Source organism: Saccopteryx bilineata, chromosome 6, assembly GCF_036850765.1.
Source record: "Saccopteryx bilineata isolate mSacBil1 chromosome 6, mSacBil1_pri_phased_curated, whole genome shotgun sequence".
In the NCBI taxonomy this organism is placed as follows: domain Eukaryota; kingdom Metazoa; phylum Chordata; class Mammalia; order Chiroptera; family Emballonuridae; genus Saccopteryx; species Saccopteryx bilineata.
Genome location: NC_089495.1, coordinates 183,358,737 through 183,377,606, shown reverse-complemented (window position 1 = coordinate 183,377,606; position 18,870 = coordinate 183,358,737). Strand labels below are relative to the sequence as shown.

The 18,870-nt window shown below is 47.8% G+C and overlaps 1 protein-coding gene across 5 annotated transcripts in view; it reads right to left on the bottom strand.

Annotated features, from left to right (window-relative positions):
* The window catches only part of RASSF2 (Ras association domain family member 2), a 50,244-nt gene that overhangs the window by 19,612 nt on the left and 11,762 nt on the right, over nucleotides 1–18,870 (bottom strand). The gene's annotated exons all lie outside the window — the stretch shown is intronic.

Below are 18,870 nucleotides of genomic sequence, written 5' to 3'. Positions count from 1 at the left end.
CCAGGGGACACCAGGGGCCCAGGGCCACATGGCTCTCTGTCCCCTTTTCAGATCGACAGCTTGGGCAGCCCAGAGCTAGTGAGATGTCACATGCTGGCTGCTGCCTCTGCTTGCCACAGCCTCTGATAAAAAAAAAACCCCAAACCGTGGATACCCCCAGAATGAGTGTCCATAGAATGCTGACTGACTCCCAACTTGCCAAGAACAACCCGTGTATCTTCCTTGAAGAGACCTTCACACAGAATGGAGATTCATCTGACAGGAAAGACTCAGATTAGACTAAAGTATACTGAACATTGGCAAGCCACCTAAAACTGCCCAAATAAGGCTGGGCACAATAAACCACACATAGACATCTACTATCACCAATAAAATATGGTACTGCGAAGGCAATTTAATTCCTGGGGAAATGACAATACATTATGAAAACACAGGCTACAAAACTATGAGTCCTATTGTGTTTAAAATATATGTAAGCATTAAATATGCACATATATACATTTATTTGAATAAACATATATTCAGATATTTAATTATAAACATACACACATACTCATAGTCAGGCCTCAACATTATCAATAGGTTCTATGGCTTTAAGCAAAGTGATGTATAAATATAATGAAATAATTTTACTATAAGCTAACTGATATAAATAAGAGTGAAGTACCTAAAGCATTTCATCGACACTATAAAGAAATGTCATCAAATGAAATGACATTATTTGAGGATATATATGTGTGTGTATATTCAAGATTTCTCAACCTCAGCACTACTGACACTGGGACTAGATCATGCTTTGTTGTCCTATGCATGGAGGGTGCTTAGCAGCATCCCTAAGCTCCACCCACTAGAGGCCAGCATCTGTACCATTCAAGTCATGACAATTAAACCTGTCTCCAGACATTGCCAAGTGTCCTCTGGGGGCTAAACTGCCCAGTTGAGATTCCCTGGCATATGTATATATGTATATAAATGAATGAACAGCTGGCTGTCTCTGGATCATGGCATTAACAAAACTTATCAAACATTTTATCATGAGAATTTTCAAATATAAAGTTAAAGAAATACAACAGTGAGTAGCCATGTATCTATGGCTATTCTACCCTCAACACTTACTACCTTTATTTTATCATACTCTGTCTCTCTATGCATGTCTTTATCCATCAATAACCCATCTCATTCTTGATGCACTTTATGTTTTTTAAAGATTTTATTTATTCATTATAGAGAGGGGAGAGAGAGAGAGAAGGCGGTAGGAGCAGGTAGTATCAACTCCCATATGTGCCTTGACCAGGCAAGCCCAGGGTTTTGAAACGGCAATCTCAGCGTTTCCAGGCTGATGCTTTATCCACTGCACCACCACAGGTCAGGCCTCTTGATGCACTTTAAAGTAAATTACACCAAACAAGACTTAGCAATTTAAGAAGACTGAAGTCCTATCAAGTATCTTTTCTGACCACAGTGGTACGAAACTAGAAATCAATAGCAGGAGAAAAACTGAAAAATTCAAAAATATGTGGAAATTATACAACACACTCCTGAACAACCAATGGGTCAAAGAAGAAATCAAAAAGGAAATAAAAAAGCCTGACCAGGCAGTGGCGCAGTGGAGATAGCATCCACCTTGGACGCAGAGAACCCAGGTTTCAAACCTCAAGGTCTCCAGCTTGAGTGCAGGGTCACTGGCTTGAGCATGGTATCATAGACATGACCCCATGGTCGTTGGCTTGAGCCCAGAGGTTGCTGGCTTTAAGGCCAAGGTCGTGGCTTGAGCAAGGAGTCACTGGCTCAGCTGGAGCCCCTCAGTTAAGGCACATATGAGAAAGCAATCAATGGACAACTAAGGTTCCACAATGAAGAATTGATGCTTCTCATCTCTCTCCCTTCCTATCTGTCTGTCCCTATCTGTCCCTCTCTCTGTCTCTCTCTCACAAAAAAAGGAAATAAAAAAATCATAAAACAACAAAAAACATTGAAACACAATATACTAAAAGTTATGAGATACATATAAAGCAGTTTGAAGAGGGAAGTTTATAGTAATAAATACCTACATTAATAAAAAACAAACATCCTAAAGAAACAACCTAATTTTACACATCAAAGAACTAGAAAAAGAAGAGCAAACTAAGCCCAAAATTAGCAAAAAGAAATAACAAAGAACACAGCATAAATAAATGAAATAGAGACCAGAATAACAATAGAAAGGTCAATGAAACTAAGAGCTGTTTTTCTGAAAAGATAAACATAATTGGCAAACTTTTAACTAGACTAAAGAAAGAGAAGACTCAAATAAATAAAACCATAAATATAAGAAGGGACATTACAATTATCACAGAAATTCAAAGGTTCATAAGAGAATACCATGAATAGTTGTATACCAACAAATTGGATAAACTGGAAAAAACAGATAAATTCCTAAAATCTGTAGGTAACGACGACTTCAAACAGGCAAAGCAATCTTGACAAAGAAGAACATAGCTGGAGGCATCAAACTTCCTGATGTCAAATTATACTACAAAGTTCTAGTAACCAAAACAGTATGATAATGGCACATAGATCAATGGAACAGAATGAAGAGCTCAGAAATAAACCCATGCATCTCAACTAATATTTGACAAAGCAGTCAAGAATACTCAATGGGGAAACAATCGTCTCCTCAATAAATAGTGAGAAAACTGGATACTCACATGTAAAAGAATGAAATTGAACCCTTATCTTATACCACTTAAAAGAATTAACTTGAAATAGATCAGATTTAAATGTAAAACCTGAAATTGTAAATATTTTAGAAGAAAACATAGAAAAGCTTCGACATCGGTTTTGGCAACAATTTTTAGATATGATACCAAAAGCATAAGCAACTAAAGTAGAAATAAATGAGACTACATCAAACTAAAAAGCTTCTGCACAGCAAAAGAAACAATCAGCAAAATGAAAAAGCAGCCTATAGAATAGGAAAAAAATATCTGCAAACCATGTATCTGGTAAGCAATTAATATCTAAAACATATAAGGGACTCATATAACTCGGTTGCAAAAAATCCCCAAATAACCCAATTTAGAAATGGGCAAAGGATCCAACTAGACATTTCTCCAGAGAGTATTACACATGGCCAATAGACATATGAAAAGATGTTCATCATTAATCATCAGGAAAATGCAAATTAAAACCACACTGAGCCTGACCTGTGGTGGCGCAGTGGATAAAGTGTCGACCTGGAAATGCTGAGGTCGCCGGTTTGAAACCCTGGGCTTGCCTGATCAAGGCACTTATGGGAGTTGATGCTTCCTGCTCCTCCCCCCCTCTCTCTCTGTCTCTCTCCTCTCTCTCTCTCTCCTTTCTAAAATGAATAAATAAAATAAAATAAAATAATTTAAAAAAACCACACTGAGATATCCCCTCACACCTGTCAGAATAGCTACCATCAAAAAAATCAACAAGCAACAAGTAAGTGTAGGCAAGGATGTAGAGGAAAGGAAATCCTTATGCACGGTTGGTGGGACTGTAAACTGGTACAACTACTATAGAAAACAGTATGGAGGTTCATCAAAAAATTAAAAACAGAGCCACCATATGACCCAGCAATTCCACTTCTGGGTAGTTATTCCCCCCACCACCACCAAAAAAACTAATTTGGAAAGATATACACACTTCTATGTTCATTGCAAGATATGGAAGCAACCTAGATGTCTGCCAATAGATGAGATGGATAAAGAAGATATGTTATATGTACAATGGAATATTACTCATTAATAAAACAGAATGGATCTTGCCATTTGCAACAACATGGATGGACCTAGAGGGTATTATGCTACGTGTAACAAGTCAGACAGGGAAAGACAAGCACCGTATGATGTCACTTATAAATGGAATCTAAGAAAAATTTTAAAAGGGATTAATAAATCAAAGCAGAAACAGACACACAGATCTAGAGAACAGGCCAGTGGTTACATCAAAGGGGAAGAGAATGTCGGGATGTGGGAAAAAAACCCAAACCCAGAAGGCATAATAAAAAAATAATTTATGGCCCTGGCCGGTTGGCTCAGTGGTAGAGCATCGGCCTGGCGTGCGGGGGGACCCGGGTTCGATTCCCGGCCAGGGCACATAGGAGAGGCGCCCATTTGCTTCTCCAACCCCCCCTCCTTCCTCTCTGTCTCTCTCTTCCCCTCCCGCAGCCAAGGCTCCATTGGAGCAAGGATGGCCTGGGCACTGGGGATGGCTCCTTGGCCTCTGCCCCAGGTGCTAGAGTGGCTCTGGTCGCAGCGGAGCGACACCCTGGAGGGGCGGAGCATTGCCCCCTGGTGGGCAGAGCGTCGTCCCTGGTGGGTGTGCCGGGTGGATCCCGGTCGGGTGCATGCGGGAGTCTGGCTGTCTCTCCCCGTTTCCAGCTTCAGAAAAAAATAATAATAAAAAATAAAAATAATTTATATCAATCTGTAAAAATTTTTTAATTTCTGTTTAGAAAATAAAATTATCCTACCCAAAGTCAAAACACAAATGACAAATTGGGGTAAAATATTTATAATACATATGACAAAAGGCTAATGTCCTTAATATGTAGAGGGCTTTCATAAATCAGTAAGAAAAAAGATTCTTTACTCAGTAAAAATTGGTCAAAGGACATGAATAGATAATTCAAAGAAAAATAAATACAAGTAGTTAACCTATGAAAACTTTCTCATCACTATATTTTTGCTTACCAATTGATATGAAACCAACAGCAAGTTATAACCTACCAGATAAATTAGAATGTAGGTTTTCATTAAAATTATTCAACTAGCCCTTCTTAAGTAAGTCATGGCTGCACTGGAATGTGGTCATGTCCTGGGGCATACAGACCTGTAAAGCAAGTTGCAGAAGGTCTACTCTGCTTAAGATAACAGAAGAATGTCCACGGTGAAGCATGAAATGAACAGCTTTGGTCTTTTCTTTCTGTTCTTTGGAACAGAAAGAATGTCACTGACTCACAATCCCAAGATACCTTACCTTTCCTTCTGTTAGAGACCACCTGGCAATAGTCACAAACCAGACAAGACACCCCCAGGAGCGGAATAAATCATTGCTGGAGCTAGAATAAGAGCTGACCAATCAACACCGCCCAGGACCCTGAACACCTTGCTCACGATTACTCATGACTTTTGTTCTGTAAAACCTCCTGTCTGTAGAGCATGAAGAAGCTTGGATTTTCCCATTCTCCACTGTGTAGTTTAACACTGCCTTCTTTCACTGAACCCCAGGCTCAGCCAATTGGCTATCTGTAGCACCCAGTGGACAGACTCTTTTCTCAGTTACAGATAGAAATTAAGTAAGTAATCAGATGGCTCAAATGTGGGAATTCCCCAAGACTTTTGGTCACTCTCAACCTGTTGAATGATCTTACCAAGGCCATCACTGGAAATCCGACCTATGGGCCAATCTTTGTCTCCAGCCTGACTTCTCTCCCCACCATTTTTTCCTACTTTTACAATTTCTTGGGTTAAAGGTGTTAGGAAAGGACTTACATCACCTGCCACGTGGTTGAACTGAAATTATAGGTAACTGATTCTAGAACCCAACAAAACCCCTCTTTTTCAGCCTTACGGACAACACCCGCAGCTCTGTTCGCAAACTTTCCCGCCATCACCGCAAAGCAAAGCACTGCTACCTCCAGCCAGCTGGGGGTGAAAAACAGAAAAAGAAAAGCCAGCTAAACATACAGGCAATCACAGCAGCAGAGCTGACAAAGGGCGGAAGTTTAGAGTTCAGTCCCATACTCCTTAAACGGTATTGTTTCCAACATAAGGAAGAGTCAGAGGAAGGTGGGTGATGGGGCTGGAATGCGGAGGACACTTCCCGCGAGGGTGCTGCTAACATCTGCAGCCCTGGCAAGAGGGGTTCGCTCCGCTGGCTGGTGGCAAAGCTTCTGTCTTCTCTATTGTTATTAAGAATTTACAGCCCCTACCTGGACTCCAAAATGCCTCATAAGGATCGTTTACAAGAGCCAAGTCGGGACATGAGCCTCCCAGGCCCTAGTCATGTTGGAGACACGGTGGGGCCACCAACCAGTCTCTGGCACTGACTTCATGCCCTGGCAGAATGCGTCAGGTTCTCCTCAGCTTTATTAAATGCCTGGACCATGCCATCCAGCCTGTCAGTGGAACCTACTATGTCCCGTGTGCAACCCATCCATGCTCCCTGCCAGCTTCAAAGACAACTTGGAGGTACAACCCTCCCTAAGATCCAAGAGAATGTCTGACAAAGGGAAGATGCCTAAGCCACTGAGTGTGATGACATCCCAGCCAGAGAGAACTTTCTGGGCCTGCATTTCACACTCCGTAAGTGTGCCCATGCTCCACCTCAGAGCCAAGCAAACTCACGGGGTCTCTAGACCCTGATCCAAAACGTGGCTCTCCCTACTAACGTCTCTGCTGTCCCTGGGCAATGTAGGGTGCGACGAGCTCACGCTCAGCCTGTCCTTCGTCCCAGCACTTATCACTATACAGAAACCATCCGTCTGGCTTTTCCTTTCCCTCCTGGACCTGCAGCTTCCTCTGCCTGGACTCCCAGCTCCAGACGGAGCCTCTCTCCTGCAAATATTCTCTTTACCATTATGGCCTGCAGGGAGGGAGCGGGTTCAATAGCCAGCTCAAGGAAAAGCTAACCTGGGGTCTTAGGTCAGGGGATTCCTAGAAGCACAGCCAGAAATGAGGATTCTTGTGCACGTGACTCACTGAGGAAGTGTTTCCAGGAGAACCCCATGAAGGGAGTGAGGGAAGCAGGACCGGAAGTGACGTGGGCTCCGCTGGAGTCCAGCTACAGCCTGATCCCATGGGAGCTGCAGGGTATGAATAACGCCACAGGTTTGTCCCACCTTGAGACAAGCAGGCCAGGCTTCTATCCTGTGCCAGTGAGTCGCTGACGACAGGCCACCCCCCAGAGGAAGGGCTGAGCTCCAACAAATTTCCCTGAAAGAGCAATTATCAGGACTAGGAAACAGCTAAGATGCCCTCGGCAGTCAACACCCATGACACGCAATAGTTTAAAGGGATCCTGGTGGGTACCAGCATCGTCCACTACACCTGCTACTTTGCTGGGCTACCTTCTCCCACCCATCCTCAGGCTGAGAGGAGACAGCTGCCCAGCAGGGTCACCAGGTGCACGGAGGGGCTGAGCTGTAGGAATGGGGACAGACTTGGCCCAAGGTCAAAACCCTTAAGTTACTGCAGGAAAGATAGCTTCCTCTTCCTTTTCACGGACCCTCCCACTCACGGGTGTTTCCAGCCTCCCACTTCAGGCCTCCCAAATAATGAAATTTACCAGCTCAGCTTCCTGTGAGGAGGGCAAACACCAAATCCTCAAGAAGCTCCAGCAAGTGGGAAGAGCCACCCAAAGCTCTCTCCAAAGACAATAGCATCTCCTCTGTTCCTAGCTCTTGGTTCCTGCAAGTTCCAGGGCCCTCACTCCCTTCCTGTCGGGCAGCCTGGAGAACCCAGGGCGGTTGATCAGGTGTCAGAGCATCCCCGGGGCGTGGGCTAATCGCCATCCAGTTCTAGCCTAGAGATGGTGTCTCTCAGCTTACTGATCAATTGGAAAGTCCCCAGAGAGAAGGGCAAAAGCAGAGCAGAAAGGTGGGCAGACTCCGGCAAGAAAGTCCAGGATGAGATTGGTGGTGTATTTGGTTTTGATTTCCTAAACTGTGTTCCCGGTTGTATAGCAGGAGCCAGGCCCTACCCACTCCCACCTCCACTCCCATGCATGATGGAGGCGGGGGGGGGGGGGGGGTCAACAGTTAATTTAGTGTCTAAGAAAAAGACACTAAAAAAGAGGCTACAGAGGCCCTGGCCGGTTGGCTCAGTGGTAGAGCTTCGGCCTGGCGTGCGGAAGTCCTGGGTTCGATTCCTGGCCAGGGCACACAGGAGAGGCGCCCATCTGCTTCTCCACCCCTCCCCCTCTCCTTCCTCTCTGTCTCTCTCTTCCCCTCCCGCAGCCAAGGCTCCATTGGAGCAAAAGATGGCCCGGGCGCTGGGGATGGCTCCTTGGCCTCTGCCCCAGGCGCTAGAGTGGCTCTAGTCACGACAGAGCGACGCCCCAGAGGGGCAGAGCGTTGCCCCCTGGTGGGCGTGCCGGGTGGATCCTGGTTGGGCGTATGCGGGAGTCTGTCTGACTGCCTCCCCGTTTCCAGCTTCAGAAAAATACAAAAAAAAAAAAAAAAAAAAGGCTACAGAAAGAAAGGCTTTCTGCAGAAAACATTCAGGGACACCCTGCAGAGCCACCCCTGACCAGGAGAGGGCTGTGTACTTGGTGGGGCCTCAGCTAAAAGCAAGCAGCTAGCTGACCTTGAGACAGCACGCCACATCTCAGAGGCTCTAATTCTGTACACTTGCTCTGTGAGGGTTAGGGGGGAGGAGGTGGCGGGGTGGTGAGGTAGGTTAATTTTAAATTCCTGACGTCTGTCCAGGGCAGTAACTTCGACAAATTACACCAGACCCTCTGGGCAGGGCCCAGGCATGAGCATTTGAAAAGCCTCCCCTGGGCAGGCCAATGTATGACCAGGGCTGAGAACCAGCATGAAATCTGATGGGAACAGAGACTGAGGACACGAACAAATGCCTCTCAAAGCAGCTCTTCAAGAATGGAAAAAACAGAATTTCCTAAATGCAAACTGAGTTTGGCCTTTAGTGCCTCCTTCCCCATAACTAACATTGCAAAGGGGTCAGGGGTCAATGTAGAACATCCCAGAAAGCCAATCCAAGGGGCCTGTCACACAAAGCAAGGCCCCACACCACAGAAGCCAGGAAGCCAGGAAGCCAGTCCCAGGCCCCAGATGCAAAGGAAATGCTCACTGCAGGCCCGAAACTTCCCCTTTTAGGGCCTGTCCCCATCTCTTCTCTGAACCCTGCCCTGCCTTCTAGAGACAATCTGGATCTCCGGGGTTGGAGAAGAAAATTATCTGACATAGTGCTTCATACTACAGTGTTAAAGACTGCCCCACAGGTCTCCTGAAGGACTCTGCTTTGCCACCAAGCAGCTCTGACCGAGGAGACAGTGCTGAGCCCTGGTATGAGGGCAGGAAGAAGTGTAGATGGCAAACAGGAAACCCCAGCCCTATTGCGCCACAAGAGGAATGAGACTTGAGCTGTAGCCCAGGGCCCTGCCAAGATCTAGAGATTACAAAAGATTCCACCTCCTGATTCCCGAACTCAAGCCTGTCCTTGGACACGGGCAAATTTAGAGCTGCCTTGGAAGGAAGCAGGACACATGCTGCCTCACGCCCGCATGCTTTACTCAATGAAAGGCCCACTGACTGGCCAGGCCATGTCCACTCTGGGACCTGCTCACCCCACTGATTCCGGATCCCCCCCTTTCTGAAATGGACCTCCATCCCCTTTCCCATGCCAGGTGTCAGGCCCCCTGTGACCCACCCACACGGCCCTCTCAATCACTCTGCTCAGGAAAGGGTCTGAGAATCAAACACCACCAGAGGGAAGGTTCAAGTCAGATGTGCTGGGTATACGTACTGCACAGTCTCAGCTTTACTGTGACTGTCAATTAAAGGCTATGCCCCTCCCTATCCCAAAGAATGTTAAGCATCATAGAAGAGGGAAGGGAAAAGTTAGCTCACCCTGCCTGAAAAGAGATGGCACTTCACCTGGAGGCAGGTAGAAAAGAGTTTTGCCCAAGAGAACTAGCAGAAGACTAACAGCAGGAGGCCCTGGACACCTGTTTCCCCCCAAAAATCAGAAGCAAAACAATCACAGTGTTATTGTGCTCATCATAAGACAACAAATGTGAATAAGATACCACTGTGGAAGAGAGACACCCCAACATCCCCATTCTGCAGATGAAATAATTAAGGCACGAGGAACCTAAGTAACTTGGCCAAAACACGCAGCCAGAAAGGGGCAGAGCTGGGGTTCAAATCCAGAACTGTCCAGTTCCAAAGCGGATCCTTATTTACATCAGTTTCTCCTGAAGTGAAGGGGAAAACTTTCAGCTAAAAAGCCCCTGACCCAGCGTCTTCTGGAGGAGTGGTTCTCACAGCAGAGATCAGAATCCCGTGGGGGCTCTTTAAATACAGATTCTGGTGCCCCCTTCCTCCTGGTTCTGTTTCTGTACTTCTGGACTGAGATCTGAGGATGAACATTTCTAACAAGCTTCTGAGTGACGCTGGTGCTGCTGGTAACGACACTCTAGAACAGTGGTCCCCAAACCCCAGGCCACGGACTGGTACCGGTCCATGGGCCATTTAGTACCGGTCCGCAGAGAAAGAATAAATAACTTACATTATTTCTGTTTTATTTATATTTAAGTCTGAACGATGTTTTATTTTTTAAAAATAACCAGATTCCCTCTCTGTTACATCCGTCTAAGACTCACTCTTGACGCTTGTCTCGGTCACGTGATATATTTATCCGTCTCACGCTAAAGGCCGGTCCGTGAAAATATTTTCTGACAGTAAACCAGTCCGTGGCCCAAAAAAGGTTGGGGATCACTGCTCTAGTAGCATCATCTTAGAGATGAAGAAACAGAAGGTCCCAGAGGGTAGGCGACTTAGCCCAGATCACAGAGCTGACATGAACCCACGTCATGAACTCCTTCCATGGTGCCCCAGCCAAGCGCTGGACACGAGGGCTCCATGCAGGACAGGCAGGTGTAGCCACAGCAGGCCCGGGAGTCCTGGGTCAGGGAGGCGAGTGAGTGACTGGTCTAATGGACAAGCTGTAGGAAGAGCAGATCTTCCAAGGGCTGGGGATGGAGACCCTATTCAGGCCAGGGCACTTACAATGTCACAGAGCCACAGACCCCAGACACGCCTCACCTTCTGTCTAAAGAATGAGCTACCCCTCACACTCAGGGAACCCACAAACTGCCTGTTCCCCTGTCCCAGAAAAAGTCTGGGGGCCTGACTGAGGACAGATACCAGGTCTTGCTGAGAGGAAACCTTATTCCCTTCCAAAGACGCGCCCCACCCCCACCCCGGCCCACAGGTGGCCAAGCTGGGATACCCCCTAGAGTTTGGTCTGCAAAGTCCCTGCTCTTTCCTGGGCCGGTTCCTGCTCAGGCCCACCATCCCTGCAGCCCTTCAGCACACAGGTCTGAATTCTCAGCGGGACTGGGGAAGACCTGAGCCAAAGGTCCCAGGATCCCTGCTGGGTAAGCCCCGCCTCCTCTTCCCACACCAGCGGGACAGGACAGGTAGCCAGGCGAGCGACCTGGAAAGTCACCCCTGAGACCAGTCCAAGCAATTGCCTCCCAGGCCCAGATGAGCAACTACTTGTTTATAGGGAAGTCCCAACAGCATCCACAAGCTTCCGACCTTCTGGACGGATGCTTAGAAGAAAATCCAAAGGCCTTTGGCCTCATATCAGAGAATCTCGGGGTGTTGGATTGAGACAAAAAAAAAAAAGGCATAAAGAAAATAAAAACTCTAGACAGAAAATGTGCGAGAGAGAGAGAGACAGAGAGAAAGAGAGAGAGAGTGTGTGTGTGTATACAATTTAGACCAGGGGTCTCAAACTCGCGGCCCGCCGAACAATCTTGTGCGGCCCGCAGACTAATCCACGAAGTTCAAAATATTTTGGATAAAATTAAGTAAGCCTAGGGGCCTGCTTGTATTTTTCATTTCTCTAGCATCCTAGCTAGATATTAGCTTAGTTAACAGCAGTTGTGATGCGAACTCCAGTTTCTGGTCGTTTTGTGACACTGAGTAAACTGCATGTACGATTGTGCTTGTTGTACTGATTTTTTTTTGTTTTCAACTGCAGTGAGAAAAGTGTTGTGTAACAGTTGCCTTTTGTAGACCTAGTGCGGCCCACCGAACGGCTGTGATCTTGCTCTGCGGCCCACACGCTGAGTTCAGTTTGAGACCCCTGATTCAGACTGTGGCTCAGAGATGCCTAACGACCTAGAAAGCTAACTCTCCAATATCTACAGACTCCCAGGGAAGGGCGCAGTCAACACCTGACTTTAGGAAAGCAGCACCTATGTCACCTTCAACCAAAGAAACGCTGTCACCACAAACCCCTCATGGACTGAGAGCCAACAAAGCGTGAGGTTCTGCGTGACTGAGAGGAGAGAATGAATGGAAAGTAGGCTCTAATACGGCAAACACGACTAAGCATTCCTTCGCCAGCATTTCTCACAGCTGAGGGCTATTTTATAGGGTACTTTCATGTCCTAACTGGGGAAAGGCAAATTAAGCTTTCCTCCAGCCCAGTAATTACAGGATTTAACTGGAGCCCCATCTGATGGGAGGGCCCAAGGCCTGTGTCACCCCATGTGCTCCGAACCCCAACAGGCTGTCTGTGGGTTAGGGTTGCGGGGACGTGCTGACTTAGCCGGGCAGGTGAGGAGGGCCCCCCTCCACCTCCCCGGTTCCTACAAGCACAGGTTTCTCTCTGGCCGCACTTCCTGTTTACTGAGCGGTTGCTCTAAGACTCATCTCTGACCTCACATCCCCTTCCTCAGGGAACCCCAGCAGTTCTTCCTTTTTTGGTGCTACAGGCTGACACTCGGACTTTGTGTGCAGAGACCTGGGGGTTTCCCCACCTTGCTACCGGGGCCAGGATTGGAAACCCAAGAGCCAGGATCCCCGGTCTCTTCCACCCCCAGAGTGGAGGTTCCTTGCCCTCGAGAAGCAGTACCGACGAGAGAGTGAAGGAAGGGTCCTCATGGACTGAGCCCCCCAGCTGGGGCAGCCACTGCGGGGCAGCTTACATCCACCCGCCTTTACCTCTGTTAACACCCTACGACTGCACAGGGAAATTCACCCTCACATAGCAGATCCCCTAACCCCCCTATTGCCAGGACAGAGGGCGCGTCCGGGGGTTCCCAGGAAGCTGAGGGGAAGTTTTCCACAAAACCACATTCACACCATCTCCTGCTGGCCCTGCACCCAGCTGACTAACCCTAACAGAAAACCAGCACCATGAAAAACAGAACTTCTCCTCAAAATGGCCTTCAGTGGCCATCTCTGTCAACTTCTGACATTTCCCCAACTTTCTGGGAGGAAAAGAGCAGCCTGCCCCTGGGCAGACAGAAAATAGGCAGAGCCACATAAGGAAAGTTTTGGAAATCCCAGTGGGTATGTGTGTCCCTCCCAGGCCTACATTCTCTCATTAACTCAGTAGAGGGCTGGGTAGGCCCTTCAGGGAGCTCACTTAATGAGGAACTTAAAGCATTTCCACAGAACTAGGCGTTCCAGAGCAAAGTCACTTGACCCGTTCCCATGTCGCCTGAATAGAACCACACAACCTGGTTTCCCGGTTCTGGGTCCAGAAGCTTCCTTCCCAACCTCCTCTCACTTCAGACTCACCTCCCCTGCCTCCCCCCACCCCACCCCCACCCCATTGCACCATGAGTCCGATTTCCCTGTCAGTGCATGCAGAAGAGAGCAATCCTTGTCTCAAATGTCTATACGATCAACTGTGAGACCCTATATGGGCACTTTAGGAAGAGAGCTCCCATTATCTAATGCTACCACCCATCTCCCCGGAGTTCTTGGGGCCTCATAGACCCCCCAGGTGAAGTCCTCCCCACACTGCAGGCAGGCGGATGCTGCCTGTGCATAAAACCTATAGAGCCCCCTTGGCCCCTTCCACCATGTAAGGATATAACGAGAACCCTGCAGTCTGGAAGAGGGACTTCACCTGACCCTGCAGACCTCCTTCATCTTGGACTTCCAGACTCCACAACTGTGAGAGATAAATTTATGTTGTGTATAAGTCACTCAATCTGTGGTATTTTGTTACAGCACCCCCAAAGGACTAAGGCAGCCACTGAACTGTCACTTTAAAATGATTAAGAGTTAATCTTATTTTATGCATATTTTACCATAATTAAAAATAAAAATATTTTTTAAAATATATATATATATATTTTTTGTATTTTTCTGAAGCTGGAAACGGGGAGAGACAGACAGACTCCCGCATGCGCCCGACCGGGATCCACCCAGCACGCCCACCAGGGGCGACGCTCTGCCCACCAGGGGGCGATGCTCTGCCCCTCCGGGGTGTCGCTCTGCCGCGACCAGAGCCACTCTAGCGTCTGGGGCAGAGGCCAAGGAGCCATCCCCAGCGCCCGGGCCATCTTTGCTCCAATGGAGCCTTGGCTGCAGGAGGGGAAGAGAGAGACAGAGAGGAAGGAGGGGGGGGATGGAGAAGCAAATGGGCGCTTCTCCTATGTGCCCTGGTCGGGAATCGAACCCGGGTCCCCCACACGCCAGGCCAACACTCTACGGCTGAGCCAACCGGCCAGGGCCTTTAAAAAATATTTTATATAGAAATTTAAAATCAAAATCTCTTAAGTCCACCACTCAAAGATAATCGCTAGTAACATTTTGCCATATATCCTTCCAGAAACAAATATAAATGGATGATACAATATATTTTATAACAACAGCATAAGGTTTGGTAACCTGCTCTTTAGAAATATATATTTTCCCTGTTAATAGATATACATCTTTGTCCTCTATTTTTTGTAGCCATGTGGTATTCTGAAGTATATAGATATACCATAATTAACAAGTTTACTACTACTGAACACTTAGTATCCATTATTTTTGGTAAAGTGGTTATTATAAATAATGCTGCAAAGGACATCCCTGTGCACATATTTCTCTGCACTCATCCAATTGTATCCTTAGGATAACAATTCCTACAGGTAGAATTGCTGAGTTAAGGATTCCCTTGGGAAGATTGTCAACAAAAACACTGCAACAGGGATGTCAAATTCTGTCATATTAAAGTCTATTTTTCCACGTGGACTTTTCTTGGATTCTACTTGGATGTCTATGACATTGCACAGTGGTTCAGGAAAGTAGGGACTGTCCTTTCCATGAGAAATCATCCCCTCCCTCCGCATCCCCTAGGCTTCCTCTGGGGACACACCATGCGTGTGTCATGAAGTGAATCTGGTACACAAGGAAGGTGGAATTTTACTGTTAATGCCAGCTGAATTCCCTGTGCCAGCAGGAAACCTCTAGGATGGTCCAGCACGGGGTGCCCCCCGATAGGCCACATAGGTGTGGACACATGAAGGGTTTTCTTTCATTAAAGGTTTTGTTCTCGTGTGGACAGAGGGAGAATGCAACGAACTCTTCCTTAAGAGACCAAGGGCTTGAAGGGACTTGTGGGATCATCTAACCCCTTGCCCTGGAGATAGGAAAACTGAGGCCCAGAAAAACTCATAGATAGCATAAACATTTCAGTAATCTTTAAATGAACCCAGAAGGGTCCCTCACACACAGTGAGTCAGCCAGTGCAGGGCTGAGGTGAACACACCCCAAATTTTGGTGCCTAGTACAATCCTTATCCTCCTCACCCAGTGTACAAAACTGAAAATCAAGATCTGAGGTTACATGTCACACAGACACGACCAGATGTCTCCTATTGGCTCTCAAGGGCTGACAGAGCACATCTCGTCCCAACTCGGTGCTGAGTGATGCCATGTTAGTAGCTTGAAATCCTCCACGGTGAATATATTTACACTGCAGAAACCAGCAAACACCCCAAAACTGGGCTTTTTTTCCTCCCTGAAGAGCCACTTGTTAAACCATTTATCAACAGGTCACAGTTCAGATGTGAAAACCATGAGCAAGTGACCTCAGTTTCCTCACATAACTTAAGGTCAGCATTATCATTTTCCATGGCCCATCGTAATTTTCCCTCCCAAATCCATCACAGCCCCTTCTAGATCAGTCAACGAGCCAGCAAGTGTTTGCCTGAATGCGTCCATCACAGCCCCTTCTAGATCAGTCAACGAGCCAGCAAGTGCTTGCCTGAATGCGTCCATCACAGTCCCTTCTAGATCAGTCAATGAGCCAGCAAGTGTTTGCCTGAATGCGTCCATCACAGCCCCTTCTAGATCAGTCAACGAGCCAGCAAATGTTTGCCTGAATGCGTCCATCACAGCCCCTTCTAGATCAGTCAACGAGCCAGCAAGTGCTTGCCTGAATGCGTCCATCACAGCCCCTTCTAGATCAGTCAACGAGCCAGCAAGTGTTTGCCTGAATGCGTCCATCACAGCCCCTTCTAGATCAGTCAACGAGCCAGCAAGTGTTTGCCTGAATGCGTCCATCACAGCCCCTTCTAGATCAGTCAACGAGCCAGCAAGTGCTTGCCTGAATGCGTCCATCACAGTCCCTTCTAGATCAGTCAACGAGCCAGCAAGTGTTTGCCTGAATGCGTCCATCACAGCCCCTTCTAGATCAGTCAACGAGCCAGCAAATGTTTGCCTGCATGTTGCTGCCTGTCAGTCCCTGGCTGAGCACGTATCTCAGTATCCCTGTGACATAGTTATCATTTCCATCTTACAGTTGGGGAAAATGAAACTCAAGAGACTGCAAATGACTTTTTAATCATGGACTACAGCCTCTCTTAGGGTGGTGTCTCCCAGAAGTTGTCTCTAAAATAAGGGTTCAAGAGCCAGTGTAAGGCAGTGGGAAAGTGACCGGGGAAGGGAAGACAGCCAGTGACCTCTGAGACAGCACAGAGCATGCCCCGAAGTCCCCCCAGCAAAGACGAGAGATCATCTTTTCCCACCAGTCAGTGGTTGGGGCCAAAAAGAACATGGAAAGGATGCTGACATCGCTCAACACCATGCAGCTACCATAATGGTAGAATACAATTCAAACTCCAAATTCAATACTGTTTTCATTACTCTGGAAGATATCAGCTATTAATCAAATGAATGCTTAACTGAGTACCAATTGTGGGTAAAGCGCCATGCTGGTAAAGTAAACCTACTCTGTCAAATCACTTTGGGTTGACATGTCCAGGCAAAGAACAAGGTTATCTATTGTTATCAATAGAAGTAACAGAAAAGGCCTTTCTAAGTTACTTGACTCATCTCATAGGAATTAGCCAAATGCCCTTCCCCACCCCCTTCTCCTGAGAGCCGCTGCCCTCCCCAGTTCAGCCACAGTTGCCTTGGGCGGGAGTTCTGCAGCCCCAAGCTGTCATTAACAGCTGCATCCATCTGTGATTACAGGCTCCAGCCTGCCATCCCAGTGATGACCAAATATGACCCCCGAACACCCAGCCAGCCGAGTCTAAAGACTGTCCCTGTTTCTTGTGCCTTGCTTCCTCTGTGCCTCCTGCCCCATTCCCTCGCCTCCCCTCGGCATGGGAACCCATCAGCAGGCCAAGTAAATGAGTCTGTGGGAACTTACCCCACCTTAAGGATTTATTTTACATTCTCCTGGAGAGGCAGGGAGATGTGCAAGCAAGAGACTGTGTCATTGAGGTAAATCACTGGGCCATATTGAGAAAGGTGATGAGAGGGTACCCCATCCTGGTTTTATAAAACCAGATGTAGCAGCTCTCAGCAGCTATGGCTTAAAGGCAAAGACTGGGTGTCTTGTTCTATTCCAAGTGCATGATGGAGACCTGCCCAGTTTTTCACTCTGGGGGAGAGGAGAAGGAGACGTGGGTGGGCCCCGGAACTGCTCCTGGATCACCAGGTTCACATCCCATCCTCTGCACTGGATTCTCTAGCAGCCTGGTCCAGATGTGACATCCCACCTTCCCGTGAGCACACTTCCTGCTAAAGTATCCTAGAGAGATCCGGAAGCAATCATCAGGCCAAGGTCCTCCTGTGCTTTGGTGACAGGACCCCTTTCTGGCAAGCTCCGCAGTCCAGGCGTTGGCACTCCTACAGAAGTGCCAGGATGTATGGTCCTGGGCATCTCTCTAGCCCACTCCCTCGGCCATGCCTAAGCAGTTCACACGCAGAAGGCAGACACAAAGCTTGGTTCCGGGGTGCCAGGAAATAAACCAAGAAATCAAAGCAAAACCAGCAGGTGATGAAAAGTCCCAGGTAGCCCAGAGCATCAGTGAGGAGGACTGAGGGATCGAAAACAAGGTGTAGCAGGGTCACCTACTACACCCAACTACTAAAGTAACAAAAACTGGAGAGAAGGCCTGAATCCCCAAACAGAAGCTGTGCAGAAATGCGAGAGGTGGTCTCTGGAGCCCCAACGGCAGAAGGAGACCACCCTCAGGAAGGTGGGGATGCTGTCAGCTGGAGGGGCAGCAGGTGCAGGCACTGCATAGGCCCTGGCCCACTCAGCCAGGGGTAGGAAGCACACCTCCACCTTCCCTAGGGGGAGAGCGTGACTGGGGACCCTAGATCCCTGGCCTCCCCTCCACCAGGCTCCCCAAAGGTGCTCTTCATCATTCTAACCAATTTCTCCAGCATAAAAATGAGGGCAGAGGAGCATGGGATATGACTAGGCTGCACCCCAAAGATTATCTGGTCTCCCCAATACTCCACCTCTGCTCCCCCATCTTCTGAAGGAGGAGAGGGCCTCACTTCCAGTCTCCTGGGCACAGGGAATCCCAAACTGTACCAGCCCAGGCCCCCTGGGGCCCCACAGGCTGCTTGCCAAGCTTCCGTCTCCCAGGCTAAGAACTATCCTCTTTCCAAAACTACCCCACCTCTCTGAGCTCAGCCATCGTTTGAGGCCCTCTTCTATCCTCACCCCCCCCCCCCAGGCCCTCTGCCTGCCCCAGCTCCCCGGGCACCAGCTGACCTGTCTGGAGGAGAAAGCGCAGCTGGTGCCCAGACTCATGGCCCCACTCCAGGGTCTCTGATCCCAAACCCACACCTCCTAGGCCAACTCCACACTTAGTCCCTAGAACACTGCATTTGGACACAAGCTAAAAAGAATGACCTCTCCTCAAACAATTCAATATATCTTAGTCATGAGAAGTGTCTTTCATTTTTCAGACCGCCTGCAGAAAAAGTTTCCAATAAGTAAATGTGGGTTGGGTAAGTAAAATAATTCCAACCCCAGATTCCTCATCCAGATGCTCTGGAAAGAAGGCCCCTGGCTCTGGCTCACAGGCAGCTGTTTAAAACAATCATTGTTTCTAATTCTTTCCTCCCATT